General features: G+C 49.2%; 1 pseudogene; it reads right to left on the bottom strand.

Moving 5' to 3' along the window:
• Nucleotides 1-217: 217 nt before the first annotated feature.
• On the bottom strand, nt 218-12,376 carry LOC135308423 (zinc finger protein 501-like; annotated as a pseudogene).
• Nucleotides 12,377-15,929: the final 3,553 nt, after the last annotated feature.

Genomic DNA, 15,929 nt, shown 5'->3' with positions numbered 1-15,929 from the left:
GACATCCCAGGAGTCCCCAGGCTGCTAAAGAGCCAGGATGTGACAGACACTCCCAGGGGTTCCTGTCATGGGCACAGTGGGAGCTTCAGGCAAAGTTTATTGGAGAGACTCCTGTTGGGTTTCGAGGTACGGAAAAGATCCCCAATATCCCCCACAGATCCCAAAAAGTCACCATTGAGTCAGAGATGACACAGACTCAGAAGGCTAAGGGCGGAAATCTACCAGTTTATTCAATCCTCTTCTTTTATACCTTGGTTTGCTACTAGTGGACCTCATTGGTCATTTCACCAACACATTTCACATGCTCGGCTAATGAAGACAAGACCCTGCAGTAAACAACTTTATGGAAAAAACAACTTATTACAAACATTGTCAGGGCACCAGTTATTAATGTTTGTTTTACATTGGGCCCTTCTGGGGGCTCCCAGGATGGGGGAAACCCTCCTGTAGTAGTTCTGTGCCAGGGAAAAGGAAATGCACAGGACTTTTTTGGTCTTCAGCTTCTTCTTTACTTTTATCTTATCTAAAGTTTTGCATGCTGTGCAGACCAGGCTCAGCGTGCAGGAAAAGCACTGCAAAATGGTCCCAAAATATACAGTTTCAAGGTCTTTTAAAGTTGTCTCATCCAATTAATTCTTAAGGCATGCATTATTTTTACTTACCTACCAAGAACTCATCCCTGGACAGTCCACGTAACCTCTCCACTGTGCTTGCCTTGACCAGTCATCCTCTGTCACCAACACTGCAGAAAATGGAGCAGATGAAGAAGAAGAAGAAGACAGGGACTATAACCAAATTCCTGCATCTTGCTTCCTATCTACACCATACTAAAAATCCCAAAACCTAAATTTCTCACCCAAGTAACATACTATACTACTCTATATTACCTATTTCACACTTTGGTGAATTCTAATCTATCTCAAAGTCATGGAAGTCCTCTCAATGGACGAATGTTAAAGGCAGTGTTTCTCTGGGGGTCAGGACCCCTCAAAGCAGACAGAGAAATATTCCCTGTGCTCTGGATTCCCACACATTTAACCTAAAAACATTGAACCCTTGAGATGCTAAGTTACCCAAAAAATGTTCCAAATAATTAGGATTAGAAGGACAAGAAACAGGGAACAACAGAAAGACAGATCTATAGAAAGACACACACATAGGTACCAGCTGTTCAGGTTCCAGCATCGCTGACAGAGAAACCCCAGCAGAAGGAAGGATCCAGAGCATGGGCTGGCCTCGTGCTCTGGCTTTTAACCCCCTGGGCCTTCATGGGTCCGCCCCTGAGGTGGGACTGCCAGTGGCTTGGCCAATCAGAGTCAGGGCAGGCAGCAGCTGCTAGCGTGTGATTGCACCTCCGTTCTGTGATTGACAGCTGTGCCAGGGCTGGGGGCGGGGCTCTGTCCCACCACAAGCCAAGGCCTGACCTGGCCCTGGCCCCACACGGGCATTCCGAGCATCCCAAGGTGTCTCGGGACATCGATCTCATCCAGCCTCTGACAGTGACCACGGTGACACTACAAAACCTCATGGAACCAAAGGGCCATGTGACACTGTGGTGCCTCATAGAATCAAGGAGACCACTGTGAAACTCGGAGGTGCCAAGGAGCCAAGGGTCCATGGTGACCTTGTGGATCCTGTAGTGTCACAGAAAAGCCATTGTGACATAGCGAAGGCGCATTGAGCCAAGGAGCCATGGTGACACATCAGGGCTTTGTGGAACCACAAAGCCATTGTGATATTGCAAGGCCTCATGGAAGCACAGGGCCATTGTGACACTGCAGAAGCAAGGGGAACATTGTGACACTCCAGGGCCTCATGGAACCAAGGAGACCATTGGGACACTGTGGGGTCCCACGAAACCAAGGGAACAGGGAACAGGTCTGGCTGGCTGGGCCTCCTGGGGACCACCTGACAGGTCTAGCTGACCTTGGCATGTTGCGGGCTGCTTCTCATCTGTCCCTGAAGCACTGGGGCTCTGGGCTTTCCTTCCTGTGAGAGAGAAATGTCCTTTTCCTCCAGGGGCCCATTGCCAAAACTGGGATTCCTTGCCAAATTACCTTATATGCAAAGATTGTTCCCAGATGAAATCTGCCAGGAAAGACAGATCTGGCTGCCTTGGCCCCCCAGGGGCCATCTCCCATCTGCCTTTGAAACCCTGGGACCATGTGCTTTTCTTTCTTATGGGAAAAAAAACATCCATCTCGACCAGGCACCCATGGCCAAAATTGGGCATCAGCCTCCAGCATTCCCTATAGGCAAGGATAGCTTCCAGACCAAAGCTGCCAGGAGTGACAAGTCTGGCTGGCCTTGGCTTCCTGAGGGCTGCTACTCATCTTCCTCAGAAACACTGGGGCTCTGTGCTTTCCTTCCTAATGAAAAGAATTCTCCTTCCTGGCCGGGCACCCATGGCCTAAATTGAGATTCCACCTCCGAAATGTTCTATATCCAAGGATAGCCCCTAGATGAAAGGTGCCAGGAGAGAGATGTCTGGCTGGCTTGGCCCATGGGTGGCCACCTCTCATCTTCCAGGACACTTGGACTTTGTGCTTTTCTTTCCAATGGGAAAAACCCATAAATCTTGACCAGGTGCCCAAGGCCAAAAACAGGATTCTACCTCCAAAGCTCCATACATCCAAGGATTGCCCCTCAGTGAAAGCTGCCAGGACAGACAGGTCTGGCTGCCTTGTCCTCTTGGGGGTTGCCTCTCAGCCAGTGTTTTGCTTTCCAAACACTGGGGCTCTGGGCTTTTCTTCCTATGGAAAAGAACCATCCTTCTTCTCCAGGGGTCCATGGTCAAAAAAGGGATTCTTCTTCCCAAATTCCTTGTATCCAAGGATTCCTCCTGACAAAAGCTGCCAGGACAAACAGGTCTGGCTGGCTTGGCCTCCCAGGAGCCATCTCTCTCCTGTTCTGCCTTTGAAACCCTTGGAATCTGCGCTTTCCTTCCTATGGAAGAGAGCTGCCCTTCTTATCTATGCAGAAATGGCTAAAATTTGGATTCCACCTCCAAAATTCCCTCTATCCAAGATTTGCTTTTAGTCAAAAGCTACCAGGATAGAGACGTCCAGCTGGCCTAGGCCTCTGATGGCTGCCTTTCATCTGCCCCTCAAACCCCGGTGTTCCGTGCTTTCCTTCCTACGGAAAAGAACTGTCCTTCTTCCCCAGGTATCCATGTCTGAAATTGGGATTCCACCTGTAAAATTCCCTATACCCAAGGGCTGCTCCCAGGCATAATCTGCCAGTACCATCAAGTCTGGCTGGCTTGGCCTCTGGTGACTGCCCCTGCAACACTGGGGCTTGGTTCTTTCCTTCCCATGGAGATTACTGGGACACTGTGGGGACCTCATGAAACCAAGGGGATCATTGTGGCACCACTGGAGCCCATGGAACCAAGGGGCCGTGGTGACACAGCAGGGCTTCATGCAACCCAGAGATCATTATGACTCTGTGGGACCTGATGGAACCATGGAGATCATTCTGACCCTTCAGGGCTCTGTGTCACCAAGGGGGTGACATTATGGCACCTCAGTGCCTCATGGAAGCAAGGGACCATTGGGACCCTGTCGGGCCCCATGGAACCGAGGGAACATGGAGCAGGTCTGGCTGGCTTGGCCTCCCAGGGGCCACCTGACAGGTCTGGCTGATCTTGGGATGTCAAGGGCTGCCTCTCATCAGCTCCTGGAGCACTGGGGCTCCATGCTTTCCTTGCTATGGAATAGAACCATCTACCTTTTCAGATGCCCATTGCCAAAATTGGTACTCTCCCTAAAATATTTCCTGTATGCAAAAGTATCTCCCAGAACAAAACCTGCCAGCTCTGGCTGCCCTTAGCCTTTGGTGGTAACCTCTCATCCACCTGGGAAACAGTGGGGCTCTCTTCCTTACTTCCTACGGAAAAGAACCAGCTTTCATGTCCAAGAGCCATGGCAAAAACTAAAATTTGGCCTCCTCAATTCTGTATATACATAGATTGCTCCCAGCCAAAAGTAGCCAGGACAGAAAGGTCAGGCTGGCCCTGTCCTCTGGTGATTTCCTTAGACTAGGAGCTGAAGGTTTTCATTTGGAAATACCTTGGAGAGCACCCAGAGTTCTTCCAAGGAAGGGTTTTGAGGCCTTGGGCCCATGACCACTACATATGGACAAAGGAGCTCTGTGTTCTGTGATGTTGTGGTGCTTTTGCATCATGGAAGTGATGTTCTAAAAGAAGCTGCTAGTAGTTTCCTCTGTCTCTGGAAAAAAAAAAATCAGTAATTAGCTTTGAGAATTGACAGTCTGTTAAACCACTGAGGAACCTGTAAATGCCTCTGTGAAGACACACATTAAAGATGAGAAAGCCTGGGAGGGTCTCTTTCCCTTCTGTCTGGCAAAGAGGTAACAAGGCTGGCCCAGCCCCCGTCTCAGCCGGGCCGGGCCGGACGGCTCCTGCCGTGGGGCCGGACCCTTCCCAGGGAGCCCCCCAGGCCCCATCGGCTGCTGGGCAGGGCAGGGGAGGCCGCGGGGCCGAGGCCGGGCCGGGCCATGGCTGCGGTTTCCAACACCTGGGCGCTGCTGAGCCCTGCCCCGCCGCCAGCCCGGGCCCAGCCAGGATCCGCCGGGCCCCAGGAGCAGCCCCGGGCCGGGCCGGCTCCACCAAGATTCTGCCACCCTTGGGGTTCACCCGCAAGCCCCGGGCAGGGGGAGGAGAAGCCATGGGCCCCAGCCGTGCTGCTGCTGTGTTCTGGCCTGGCTGCTGAGATCCTGGCCCTGCCCCAGCGCGGCCCATCCTGACACAGCCCCAGCGCAGCCGCTGCAGAAACCTCCATGGTAAAACAGCTCTGGCCGCAAGGACCGAGCCTGGCCGGGGTCACGGAACCATCTGCAGGCCCCAAGAAAGATATTAACTCTTTCAGTGCTTCCATCCTCCCTCAAGTGAGAGAAAAGTACAAAGTGCAGGCACGTAGAGGAGTAACATGAAGACACCGAAGTCAGTGAAGGGGACGTTGAGTCCCAGATGAGTGTGAGCATATTTTGCTGTCTGAAACACTAATTTAGGGAGCTGAGAAACACTAATTTAGGGAGGATTTGGGTTCACAAATTTCAAATGAAAGAGTTTTGATCTCCCAAATCAAAAACCTGTTTAGGGAGAGCTGGAATACGTGTATGGGGAGGCCTGGCAGACTGACTATACCCCAAACCCACCAGGGCAAGTGCTGCATGCCTGTGGTGGTGAGAACAACGGCTGGATGACTGCAGACAGAGCCTGTGTCCCATGTCACTGCCTGGGACACTGTTCTGGGCTTGGAAAATGAGTGTTATGGGCACATGGTGCCCCATGAAAGAATTTAATCACAGTGTGGGACTCATTTCCAAAACAACCTTACAGACACCTGGCCAAGAGGGAGGCACTGAGTGGATTTATGACATCACCTGTGATGGACTGGCCTCTGGAAAGGTGGAAGGATGGAACGGGCTGGTGAAAATGACAGCGAGCAATGGGTGGTGGGACAATAATATTCTGCTCCAACTGATGTTATTCTTGCATTGAGAACAAAATTAAATTAAGTCATGTAAACTGAAATGTTTCTCATTTTGAGAAATCACCCTGAATAGCAAAAGTATTGTGATATTAATGTAGCACCTTCAGATCCTTTTTTTAGGCTTTAGAGAAGGAAAATAAAGAGAAAATCCCTAAGTCTTGATGTTGTATGTGTAGCATTGGACACATCTGCTCTACGCATTTAGGTTAGCAAGAGAAAGAAGGTTTAAATGCAGTTGTAAAGCCCAGTGCAGAGAGGGCTAAGAAGGCTGGCTGCAGGCACAGATTAGAAAGCAATAAAGGTAAAAGAAAGTTCAGGAGGAAGGTAAAAGTTGTCTGGCTCTTATTTGCATAGCATAGTCCTTTGTGATATTTGAACAAAACTACAGGAAATCCAGGAAACAGATGCTTTTGATATGGGTAAACTGCTTGACATTGCATGGGCAGCACATACAAATCCACGGAAAACCAGCTGGAAGTGACTAAATAGAAAATAATTCCAGCTGAAGAAAAAGGAATCAGCAAAGGACTGCTGCTCCCAGGAAGGGGGGAGTGGGTCTCGTGGCAGGGGAAGGGGTTCAGTTCCTCGACCTTCATTAGAAAGATGGGGAACAAATCTATGCACATATTGTAAAAAAGATGGACATTGGAAGCAGAAGTGTCCTCACCTAAAACCCAGGACTTCTCCAAACCCCCTCATGGCAATAGCTGGGTACTTGTGAAGGGGACCAGAGGTTTCATCCCCAGCAGAGCCTTTGGTAACAGCCACACTGGGAAAGGAAAAACTGGGAGTTTTGGTAGGCACAGGAGCTGGCTATTTTGTGTGAAATACCCTGCAAGGGAAGTGATGATTCCATCACAACTGTCAGTACCACTGGGACTGGTGAAACACACCCGTTTTTCAAGCCAGCTGTGCAATGCAAACTTCACAGTGCCAGAGGTTTATGTCCAAAAAGGAGACAAAAGGGTCCTGTAACTTTATTCTAATAAAGGGAGAGGCCATGACACGTTTACCCTGGGGTCTCTCCAATTTTTTGAGGACACAGCCTCCTTTTCAATACTATTTTCCCATCCAGATCACCCTCTGTCTTTCCCCATTGGCTCAGGTACTTGAGAGGTACAGACTCCCCAAATCACCCAATACATATCCCCCTCCTAATATGCACCCCTCTTTTTCTTTGCACCTCTGTTCTTCTTTTCTAAGTCCAGGGATTTAACATGGTCTTGGATAATCAGCAGTCTGTGTCAATTAGTAGCATTCCTCTGAAATGTGTGGTTCCTCCTGTTGCTTCTTTCACCTGCCAGTATCTGCTTTTATCTAGAGGCAGACTCACAGTTTGTAAAGACACATTCCTCCAATTCCTTCAACAAATTCAAACTGGGAAAATTATGCATAACCCATCAATTCTTGTACTTGTCTATATCTCCGAAACCTTTATTAGTAGGAAACTTAGTGTGAAAATTGAATGCAGAGATGAAGTTTTGGGAATGCCGCTTCATTCAAACAAGAAAGCACTGATGAGGGCTCCAGCTTAGGCTTGCCAGATCCCACAAGCTCTTTTGAATTATTCACTTGTGCCAAGGATGGCTCAGCTGCTTGTGAGCAGTCACAGCTACAGTGCTGTCAATTCAGGAAGCTCCTAGATTGCCTCTGGGACAAAGCCTGACAGCTGTGTACCACAGTCGGTACCCCGGGGCTGGGAACAAAAGGGAGGCCACTGGCTGTCCCCAGCTGTCCCAGACTGCTAGGCAAGATGTATTCTATTTGCCATCTGTTAAAAGTGTGGCAGTTATCTTCTGTTAATTGGGCAGTTTTTCTTTATCTCTTCCACAAACCAATCCTCCCTCCAGGGAGACACCTGCTGTTAATGAGCCATTGAGTGTTACTAATAGAATTACATCATCTCATTGGGAGATGCTCTGCCCAGAGGGAGGAGCCAAGCATTCCTACCTGGATAGAATCTGAGATTTTTGGGACAGCAAGACAGCTTCTCCACTGGATTTCCCAGAGCAACAGCTGTTTCTACTGGATCTTCAGAGGAAGACTCCACCCTTTGCTACAGGATCACTGCTCCAACAGAACCACACCTGACACTCCAGGAGGAGTGCAGCCACCATTCCAATTGGACTGCTACCAACACCCTGACCCACAGAGTGTCAGGTTGTGCTCTGACTCTGTCAGTGTTGTTTTGTTTTACTGCATTGTTTATTTTATCTTTTTATTTTCTTCCCTAATAAAGAACTGTTATTCTTGCTCCCATATCTTTGCCTGAGAGCACCTTAATTTCAAATTTATAACAATTCGGAGGGAGGGGGTTTACATTTTTCCATTTCAGGGGAGGCTCCTGCCTTCCTTAGCACAAAGCTATCTTTCCAAACCAAGACACCAGCCAATTGCTCAGGTAACAAGTGGAACTAATGGACCCTCAGAACCACCTCTGTTGTTAATCCAGCTGTGTTTCTGTTGGCCTCCAAAGTATTCCAGAACATGATTGCCTGCAAGCAACCAAAGGAGTTGATTCCAGCCAGCCGGACTTGAAGGAGAGCCCGATGGAGAACCCAGACTGGGAGCTATACATGGACAGAAGTAGCTTTGTTCACAAGGGAAAACACATCTGGGTTTGCAGTGACTAGGCTGAACAAAGGAGTTAAATCCAAGGCTCTAACATCAGGTGTTCCAGCGCAGAAGACCAAACTGGTTGCTCTCAGCAGGGTGTGGGAACTGAGAAAGAAAGAAATTGATCACCTGGATGGATTCTAAGTATGTTTTTTGTGTAGTCCTTGCCCATGGGGCAGTCTGGAGAGAGAGGTTTGTTATCAGCACGAGGTTCATCGATCAAACACGGCACACAAATATTACACCTGCTGGAAGCGGTACATAAACCAGCTGAAGTTGCAATTCTGCACTGTAGAACACACCAGACAAATAGGGCCAAACACAAAGTAAAATAGGGCCAAAATAGGGAAATGACTTGGCTGACAGGGCAGCTAAAGAGGCTGCAGAAAAAGGCATCCACATTTTGGTTCCACAGCAAGAGATCAGTGTAGCAGCTGTTAGGCTGGAATATGGTGCAAAGGATGGTCAGTTAAGTGAAGCATCATAAGCTAGACTTCACCCTGGTGCATAGGCAGTCAGCCCTTCTGGACAAGTAATAGTTCCCAAAAAATGATGAGAGAAATACTAGAGAGCACCAATCTATACATTGGAGTGCAGAAAAATACTTAAGACACTTAAGTAAGACAGCAGTTGGCTCCAAGATGACCAGAAAGACCTCTTAAGTTTCACCCAGGGATTGGTCATAAAATTCTTAGAAAACTTAAAGGTCAAAGCAGCCAAAATACTCATTGTAACTAATTGTTGGAAATGTTCTCAACTAATGTTGAGAGGAATGGGATTCCCTTGGAGGGCCCACCCTGGGGGGGGGCAGAACTCTGTCAATAGGCTCTGAGTGGCAATGGAGTCAGTGAAGGGACAGTTCAAGAAAACTGCTGTGGAACACAGGAATCCAATGATCAGTTTGACAGGATTCACTAAGATTTCCTTCAGGAGAAACCCAACCCTGTTATTTCAAGGGTTCAAGGCCACAATGTGAAAGGATTTCTGTGCTTTGCCATCGCTCCCAATGCCAATGCCTGTGGCTGCACCCTCCTGTCACTGCTGTGTCCCAGGGCTGCACCGAGGACATCCCTCTGCACGATGGCTGTGCCATTCCCAAGGGTATGGCACGGCCAGGATGTCCCCAGTGTCACCAGCCGCCCTCACCTGCTGTCCCTAAAGTGGCCATTCCCATCCCACCAGGAGTTATCTGCCTGATGAGCATCTACGGGACGCACCACAACCCAGACCTTTGGCCTGAGCCTGAGGTAGGGCTGCCCTGTGAGGTGTCCCTGTCACCATGGTGGTGACAGCTGTGTCCCCTCAGTGTGACTGTGTTGGTGTCACCCCAGGTGTTCAACCCTCTGAGGTTCAGCCTGGAGAACAGCAAGGGACGGTCCCCGTCGTCCTTCATCCCCTTCTCTGCTGGCCCCAGGTATGTGGTGGAGTGGGGACAGGAGCGTCCCCAGGTGCCACCCCCATCCCTGGCTGGGTTCACAGTGGGGTGACACTGACAGTGGGGATGTGGTGGCAGGAACTGCATTGGGCAGAGCTTTGCCATGGCTGAGATGAAGGTGGCAGTGGCACTGACACTGTCCCGGTTTGTGTTGCGGAGGGACACGGCGAGGCCACCCCTGCGCCGCAAGCCCGAGCTGATCCTGCGTGCTGAGGACGGGCTCTGGCTGCTGCTGGAGCCACTGGGAGTGGCTGAGGGACACAGGTCACCTGGACATGGGGACATCCTGCAAGGGAGGTGTCACAGCCAGGGAAAGAGCAGGGAATAAACGGGAGCATGAAGGGGACAGTATCGTGGTGGTGGTGGGGATGTGGTGTCCTTGGTCATGGGACACCTCATGGCATGGACATGTCAACCCATTGCCTTGTCCCCTTGTCCTCATCCATGGCCATATAGCTCCATGTCCCCATCCATATCTGTGACACCCCCCCCCCCATGCCCAATATTGCCATCCACAGCCATGTCCACACCCACGTCCTTGTCCATGTCCCCATCCCCATCCCCACCCATGTCCCCCAATGTCACCATCCATATCTTAGTTAAATGCCTTTGTTTGAGTGAAGGGATGAAGAAAAATAAAGGAAAATGAAAGCCAAAATAAAAGAATTTACGTGTCCATGCTGGCTGAGTATCCATGTGCCTGGGTGGGTAGAACCTTTTCTAGAGGAATTTCCACTCCACTGTCTCCAAAATCTTGTGTTTTTGCTCCAGTCCATCACCATTTGGCTGTGAAAAATGCCTATGGGCCAGAGAGAATTGGAATCATGGAATGATTTTGATTGGAAAAGACCTCCAACACCATCCGGTATTCCTTGATGCCACCTGAAGAAATGATTGGATGCAAAAGGTGAGATTTTTTTGGGGTGGAAAGTAAAAAACTGTGCTGTCCCCTATGAAATTCTGCTGTCGGTTTGCATCCCAATGGATTTTTCTCTGGCTGTATCCCAAGTGCCCAAGGTGAGCCAGGAAGATGTGGAGATGACCAGCCAGGTTTCTTCCCAACATGGATCACCAGGACTATGGATCACCAAGTCTCTGCCCAACGAGGGTCATCGTGGACCATCCAATGGGGGTCCTCCAGTGGGGGATGGAGCTGGAGCAGCGCTCAAAGCTCTTCCTGCACACGGGGCACTTGTAGGGCTTCCCTTACTGCTGCCTCCCTTGGTGCTGGGTCATAGTAGAGTTCTGGGAGAATCGCTTCCCACACTTGGAACAATGTTAGGGCCCCTCCCCAACGTGGATCCGCTGGTGGGTGATGAGGGTGGAGTTTCTCTTAAAGCCCCTCCCGCAGTCGGGGCAGCGGAAGGGCCTCTATTCTGTGTGAATCTGCTGATGCTTGAGGAGACGGTATCTGCTCTGAAACCTCTCCCCACACTCAGGACACTCATAGTGCTTCTCCCCAGTGTGGATCCTCTGGTGGGCATTTAGGGCGGAGCTCTGCCTGAAGCTTTTTCCACATTCCCCACACTTGTAGGGCCTCTCCCCAGTGTGGATCCTCTGGTGCAAAATCAGATGGCAGCTCTGGATGAAGCTTTTCCCACATTCCTCGCACTCGTAGGGCCTCTCCCCAGTGTGGATCCTCTGGTGCATAATCAGCCTGGAGTTCTCAATGAAGCTCTTCCCACATTCTGAGCATGTGTAGGGACATTCCTCAGTGTGCATTGTCTGGTGGATGATCAGGCGAGAGCTGTCACGGAAGCCCTTCCCACACTCCCCACACACGTAGGGTCGTATCCCAGTGTGGGTCATCTGGTGGAGTTTCAGGCTGGAGCTCCTCCTGAAGCCTTTCCCACATTCTCCACATTTATAGGGCCCTTCCCCACTGTGGATCCTCTGGTGGAGTTTCAGGTTGGAGCTCATCCTGAAGGTCTTTCCACATTCCCCACACTCATAGGGCCGTTCCCCGGTGTGGGTCCTCTGGTGGATGATCAGGTGGGAGCTGATCCTGAAGCTCTGTCCACATTACCCACACTCATAGGGCCGTTCCCCAGTGTGGATCCTCTGGTGGACAATCAGGTGGGAGCTGCTCCGGAACCTCTGTCCACATTCCCCACACTCATAGGGCCGTTCCCCAGTGTGGGTCCTCTGGTGGATGATCAGGTGGGAGCTGATCCTGAAGCTCTTCCCACACTCCCCACACTCGTAGGGCCATTCCCCAGTGTGCACCATCTGGTGGCGGACCAGGAGGGAGCTCGTGAGAAAACTCTTCCCACACTCCAAGCACTGGTGGGGCTTCTTGCCATCATCAAGCTGCTCATTGGCCACCACTTCAGAGCTCTGGCCAGATCTCTGGCTGCCTTCCTGGCACAGGCTGGGTCTTTCCCCCTCAGAGCATCCTGGGCTGGGTTTGGAGCCCCTCCTCCTGCGGGATCTCCAGGGCTTTTCCTCCCAATTGGATTCCTGTGCCATGGAGCTGCTCAAAACGGCCTCTTCAACGAGGTTCTGCCGCAGGGATTTGCCCTCCCTGGTCTTCATCCTCAGCTCATTATCTGTGGGAGAATGACAAGGAGAGGGTGGGATTTGCCTCTGTGCCAGAGGGAAGGAGAAGGAGATCCCCCCAGTCCATCCCCAGCAGGACAGCGTTGGCAGCAGGGTTGTCCTGCAGCCAGGGGCCATGCTGGACTGGGAGATGGAGCAGGAGAGAGGGAGAAAGGGGCAGTGATTTCTTCCTCACCTGCCTCAGTGTCCTGGAGCACCTTCCCCTTCCTCACAGCCTTCTCCTCCATCCAGATAAGGTCTGGGAATGGGAAATCCTGATTTGGGGAAAAACAAGATGTGAATGCATTGGCTTTGAAGGTCCACTGGCCAAGTCCATCTCTAGAAGTCACCAGCATTCTGGTGGCCAGAGAAACCTCCAAAATTCATTAAGTCCAAAAACTCTCCTAGGAGTTCCCTGTTTCCAGGGTCCTTTGGGGTTATAGGGGTCCCTCTTCTCAGAGCTGCTGGGGGGCCTGTGGGTCCTGGGCATCCCCCACTCCCGGGTCCTGCTCAGCCATGCTGAGGAGCTTTTGGGGGTCCCACGGCTCATCCTCCCCTGATTCTGTGACAAATGTTTTTGTGATTCGTGTCAATTGGCAATGGAATCAGCAAATGTTTCTATCTGCTGAGTCGAAAATAGACACTAAGAAAGGTTTTGGAACTTTTTGACCAAATAGCCAAATAAAGCATTGAAATAAAAGAAGTATAGTAAAGAAATGAGGTTGCAAGATGACTGATGCTTGGAATAGAATATAGGTAGTTGTTGTAAAGCTAAGAGATACTGCAACAAAGCAACTAAATGCTTATGTATAAAAAAAGCTTGATGCACTTGACCAAATCATGTAGCAGACACCAGTGTAAGGCCTCCCTCCAGATGACCACAAGAAGGATAGGAATCAATGACCACCTGGAAAGATTATGAAACTGCGGATCCCAGCTTATTGATATTTGCTGATTTGGACTAACTGAGCTCATTGGAAAATGTGATCAGGTGGGAGCTGCTGGTTTGCTTTCTTTAAAATAAAAGATATAGAAATAAAATCCGGATTGACTATTAAGATTTTATATCAATTTGGTGACGCCGACCTGATGCCCTGGGATCTCTCGGACTGAGGCTACTGCAGGAACACCCCACTTTTGTGATCCATAGAAGCCAATAGCCCAGGAGCTAATGGGACCACAAACCTGGTAAAGAAAGCAAGCAAGGAACTGAGCTCCCTGAGAACTGCAGTTTAAATCACCTGCAATTCCAGTGCACGAAGATCCAGACAAGAGCAGCGGGCTGTGAGTATCATTTGGTTGGGTGGACACGGCAGTGTCTGAGTGAAAGTGAGTGAGTGAGACGCAATATTATCGCGGAGCCATCGAGGAGTCCTTCTATCCGTGCTTCCATCACCCCGCGAGGGCTCGGCCAGTGAAGGGACAAAGCGAGTGCTGTGAGACACTGCTCACGATGGCTCAGGGGAACAGTAAGACCTCTGGCTCAAGGAACCCCCAGGGAGGTTCAACAAGCCCCCAGAGAGGCTCAAAGGGCCCCAAGAGAGGCTCAAGGTTATGGGGCCCCCAGAGAGGCTCTAAAAACGAGAAAGGGAGTGAATAACCAGAGATACCCCTGGACAGCCCCCTGGGGTTAACAACTGCACATTGGGATGCAATGCCCTCTAGGAAGGGAAAAAGTAAAGAAGAGATGGTCCATTATTGCATGGTAGAGTGGACTAAGGAAGAAATTAGGCCTGATCATTTATATTGGCCAGTGCTGGGTCCTTTCATGATTGGATGTGTCAAGCTTTAAATCTTTATGTAAATAGTAAGGAACCCTTTGATCAGGAGGAAAGTGATTATGTGGCACTTTTGAGCGGCAGGGGGGGGGGTTTCTCTGCAGTGATAACATTATACCCCCTGAAAACTAAAAAAAGGAGAAAGGCAGAGGAAAAAGAAAAACCTTGGGAACCATTAGACAATTTGCCCCCTCCCTATCAAGGGCAGGAAACTTTCTCCTCCCCTGAGAGGCCACGGAGCTCGATGACTCCACCCCTATCATCACCATCTAGTAGGACTCGGAGCAAGAGGAGAGAACGACGCTAGGAAAATAATTCTAGCGGGGAGGAGAAAGATCAAAAGAAGAGACTATTCCCCTTGAGAGAAGTACTTATGGGAAGAAATTATAGGGGAATAGCGTCTGTAACAGTCCCACTTCATAATGCGGATGTAAGAGAATTTAAAAAGGAAATGGGGAGGCTGCTTGGAATACCCTTTAGGGGTTTCTGAGAGGTTAGACCAATTTTTAGGGCCAAATACCTACACCTGGGATGAGCTTCAAGCTATATTAGGAATACTGTTTACTACTGTAAGGAAAGGGAAATGATTAGGCAAGCAGGAATGAGAGACTGGGAAAGGAGACACCAGCAGGGTCCACGTGGGGATCAAAAATGGCCTAATCAGAACGAGCAGGACAGACAAAATGTGAGGGACCTTGGAGATATCATTATACAAGGGATACAGAATGCTGTACCTCGAGGGCAAAATATTAACAAGGCTTTCTGCGTGCACCAAGAAAAAGATGAAACACCTACAGATTGGCTTGAGAGGCTCAGAAAGAGCCTGCAAATGTATTCAGGAGCAGATCCAGATTCACCAGTAGGAGCAGCATTGCTTAAAACTCCATTTGTGGCAAAATTATAGGGAGACATATTAAAAAAAAAAAAAAAGGCTAGAGAAATGAGAGGATTGGCAGGACTGGGGTCTCCAAGAGCTATTGTGGGAAGACCAAAAGGTGTACGTGAGGAAAGGTGAAGAAACACAAAAGGCAAAAGCCAAGATATTTGTAGCAGCTGTGAGGGAAACTCAGAAGGGGGGGAAAGAAAGCGTCTAGAACAGAAGGACAAAGACCTAGGGGAGATTATAAGAAACTTCCCCAAATGCGAAACCCCAGAGATGGTCCTGCAGATTATCATTGCTATTAGTGAGGAAGGAGAAGACAAAGCGAAGCTGTAAGCAACAACAAAAAGATGGGAGGAAAAAAAAAAGTCTGAAAAAGACAAATAGGGGTGTCAGGGGCTGTACATCTTGAGGGCCAGATCATCAAAAGAGCTCTTGATAGAACTAAAAATAGGTTCCCAAGGGGAAGAAGTTACCTTTTCAGTGGACACTGGAGCAGAAAGATCAACTATACAGCACCTCCTCAAAGGGGGTAAAATTACTTAAGAAATTGCTCTAGTTGTGGCAGCAAAAGGGGAACCATTTAAAGTACCCATACTTGAAAATGTTGAAATTGAATCAGAAAATAAGATTTGTTTGAATGATTTGTTATTGGTACCAGAAGCAGACAATAATATGCTAGGAAGAAATTTAATTACAGCTTTAGGAATAAATTTAGAAGTGAAACAAGGAGAACTACAGGTACAGTTTTATACCTTAATGTCAGAAGATGAAGACAAAATTAATCCAAAAGTGTGGCACCATAAAGGGGAAACAGGAAAGCTGAAGATTGGACCCGTTAAGATAGAAATAAGTAATCCAGTCATTCCCATAAGAGTATCAGAAGCTTTGAGGGGTCCATCAGTGATAGCTGCTGTCCATGTCAGAGGACACCAGAGGGGAACGGATTATGGGACTCATGGCAATAATTTGGCTGATGCAGAAGCACAAAGGGCAGCAGTATGCTTACCTCTGTTTTTAAATCATTTGAATAAAAGTGAGGATGATACAAAGTAACAAAAATGCTGTATCTCACAGGAAATACAAGAGATGGAGGAACTAAGGGCTAAGCTAGAAGGGCATAAGTGGCTTTTACCAGATGGTAGAGAAATGCTATCTAAAAGTAA

The sequence above is a fragment of the Passer domesticus genome, chromosome 10 (assembly GCF_036417665.1).
Source record: "Passer domesticus isolate bPasDom1 chromosome 10, bPasDom1.hap1, whole genome shotgun sequence".
NCBI lineage: Eukaryota > Metazoa > Chordata > Aves > Passeriformes > Passeridae > Passer > Passer domesticus.
Note: the sequence above shows the minus strand (reverse complement) of the source record. Positions and strands in the feature narration are given on the sequence as shown.